The following is a 3,542-nucleotide window of genomic DNA, read 5'->3' on the forward strand; positions in this document are numbered from 1 at the left end:
AGAGGTCATTCTTGCTTGGACAGCAGTGGGACAGGCAGGAGGCTGGGTGGTGGTGGGCGTGTGGGAAGTCATTGCGTGGGGAGCTCAGGCCCTGCGTGGGGATGGAGAAGTGGAACACGGCGCACTCTGGCTCCGTGCAGAGGCTTCTGGGGATCTGCCCGCCCTCGGGTGGGCATGAAGGGAGACCCAGCAGTGCCTCAAGAGAAGGTGGGTTGCTTGGGGTGGACCCTCCGAAAGTTCGGTTTAGCATTGGGAGGTAGGACTTTGGTGAGGGCAAGAGGTCTGGGGCCTAGTCCTCAATTCCACGAACTCATCCCCTCGGAGGGCCCCCCCCCCACAAATATACTCATTGTCAAAGTTATGTTCCTGAGCCCACCTCATCACCGTCCTGTTTTGCTCTGAACCCTTCACCTGCTCCCCGCTGTGGCCAAGACAAAGCCACTTCCACTTCCTCAGCTGAGGTTCAGAGCCCCGCTGCACTCCTGTGTCTCCCCCTCAGCCCTGTGATCCCCTCCCCTGCTTGGCCTCATCTCCCACCAGCTGCAAACCCAGCAGGTGCTTCCCGGAGGGGCCACTCCCGCTGCTTCCTGCAGATGCTCAGCAGCCCAGCCAGGCCCCCCTGCGCAGCCCCTCACCTCCCTGTGACACTCAGAGTGAGGCCGACCCAGCTTTATCCCCCGATGCTGGCTCATTTTCTAGCCTGGGAGTTCTTTCTTTAACCAGAATATTTTTAAAGTTTTTAAAAATTGGTTTTATTTTATATGGTTATATTTTTAGGGTGTTTTTTTAATGTTATAACTTTAGCCATACAAATGATATACGATAAAAAGGGAGGGCATCGCCCAATCCTGTTCCCTGTTAACAGGCTAGGGCAGTGGTTCTCAACCTTCCTAATGCCGCGACCCTTTAATACAGTTCCTCATGTTGTGGTGACCCCCAACCATAAAATTATTTTCGTTGCTACTTCATAACTGTAATTTTGCTACTGTTATGAATCATAATGTAAATATCTGATATGCAGGATGTATTTAGGCGACCCCTGTGAAAGGGTCGTTCGTCCGCCAAAGGGGTCGAAACCCACAGGTTGAGAACCGCTGGCCTAGGGTATAACCTCCCAGGTGTTTCCTCCATGCGATTTTTTTCTTTCTCTCCCTCCCCCCTCCGCTCCCCTCCCCTCCTTCCCTTTTCCCTTCCATCTTCTCCTTTCTTCATTCCCTCTTTCATCCCTCCCTGCCTCTCTTCCTCTCTCCCACCTTTTTTTCTTTCTTTAGTTTAGAGCGGAGAAAAAAAATCCTGAAGCTTTAATATTCCAGGATTGATAGAAAATCCATAGGTCATATGCAAAAGAAATAATTAAAACAGGTACTTAAAATAGGTTTTTACAATTTTTAAATTTATTTTTTTATTGTGGCAAAAAGCACATAAGATTTACCAGTTAAGCATTTTTAAGAGTGCAGTTCAGTGGGGTTAAGTGTGTGTGCATTGTTAGGAAACAGAACTCTGGGACTTCTTCATCTTGCAGATCTGAAACTCTCTATCCATTGAACGCCAACTCCCACTTCCCCTGCCCCTCAGCCGCAGGGGACCATCCTTCTACTTTCTTTTTCTATGAATTTGATGACGTTAGTACCTCCTGTAAGTGGAGTCATACAGTATCTGTCTTGTTGTGACTGGCTTATTTCACTTAGCATAATATCCTCAAGGTGCATCTGTGTTTAAAGTGTTTTATATATAAAATAACAGATGCTCGTCGTATTAAAAAAAAAAAAAAGCATGGGGAAGCCTTTAAGAAAGTGCACAAGTCCCACCTCCCCCTGGGGCGTCATGTGCACACCCTTCGAGATGCCATCGATGTGATGATAAGAGAGCACACGCCAGAGATGTTAAAGTGCAAAGAAAGAATTTCGAGGAATAGTTCTTCCACACATGACCCTGCATGTGTAGATCGTTGACTGACTTCATCAGTTTGCTTTCCCCAAAGGTGGTGCCATTGTGCACAGCCGCCTACGGCTGTGGGAGGGTCTCTGAACAACTTGGAAGGCAGACCCTCCGACCCAGCACCTGCCCCTCCCACAGCTGGGGAAGCTCAGGTCCCAAGGAGTAAGGAGCTTGTCTGATGTCACAGGCGGCAGAGCTGGGACTAGCTCCCAGCCTCCTGGTGTCTAGGCGGCAGTTGTTGCTAAGAAACTACCCATCTCAAACTGTCTCTCTCTCTCTCTCTCTCTCTCTCTCTCTCGGTAGTTTCACTCTCTTGCTGCAACACCTTTCATGGCTCCCTAGTGCCTACAAGACAAATTCTAAATTTAACACCCCCCCCCCCCCATCTGGGGCTGCTGCTTTCAAGGTTGTGGTGTGGTCCTAGCGGTCAAGTCCCCGAGTTCCGAAGCTGCGTGGTCCTGGTCCCTGCTTCCTTGTTGAGCACCTACAGGTCCGTGTCAGTCTCCACGGATAAACACAAGTTCACCTGCAGGGTGAACTCACTGTCCTCCATGTTTAAGGATTCGCAGACACGGCCCGCGGCCCGTGTTCCCTGCCCGGCACCGGCCCACAGTGAGTGCGCATTATGGGGCGCTGTTCTTATCTCAGGACCACCGTCCCGGTCCCCCATCCGCGGACAGCATTCTGAGTGGCCACATCCTCCGGCTCGCCTCGTTGGGGGTTGCCTGGCAGGGCTGGGGTTTTTATTTTTATTTATTTATTTGTTTATTTATTTATTTTAACATATCTTTATCGATTTCAGAGAGGAAGACAGAGATAGAAACATCAATGATGAGAGAGAATCATTGATTGGCTGCCTCCTGCGCGCCCCCTACTGGGGATCAAGCCTGCAAATCGAACCCAGGAATCTTCAGTCCGCAGGCTGACGCTCTATCCACTGAGCCAAACCGGCTAGGGCAGGGCTAGGGTTTTTAATAATCTACACAACCACCAGCTGGGAGAGGGTTTTGTGGATGGTCTTTGGGGTCCTGGGGAGTTTGCGTCCCAGAGGAGTTCCTGGAACCCCTTCCATTACGGGTGGGCCTTGGCCCAGGGGCCTCGGGGCAGGTCTGAGAAGGGGCTGGGGACTGGCGTGGCCAGCGAAGTCCCAGAATCCATGCCTCAGTCCTCCCTCCCTGATCTGGCCTCTCCCTGCTACCAATTTGCTGTGGGATTTTGTGCAAAGAGCCACTCCTGCCTGGGCCTCAGTTTCCCCCGCTGTCACCTGGGAAGCCAGGTCCCACCCCCTGCAGGGATGTGGGCGCAGTGGGGTGACACGGAATGGAAACCCTCGGGAACAGTCAGTGCGGTGGAGCGCCCTCCGCGTGTGGGGCGCGCAGGGGAGGGCGCCAGTCCTGCTCGGATCTCCCATCAGGGCTCCGCTCTGGTCCGGCCCCCTCCCTTCCCGGCTGCGCTCCCCCCTCCTCCCTCCCTCCTGCGATCACGGAGCTGGCTCCCGGCATGCCGCGCGCTGCTGACAGCCTTATAAATAGTCGCCTTTGCGGGCGGGTGGCTGGCGAGGACGGGCAGGGCACTCACTGGCCCCAGCGCCCACCCGCACCCCC

This window comes from Myotis brandtii, unplaced genomic scaffold, assembly GCF_000412655.1.
Source record: "Myotis brandtii unplaced genomic scaffold, ASM41265v1 scaffold68, whole genome shotgun sequence".
NCBI classification, from domain to species: domain Eukaryota; kingdom Metazoa; phylum Chordata; class Mammalia; order Chiroptera; family Vespertilionidae; genus Myotis; species Myotis brandtii.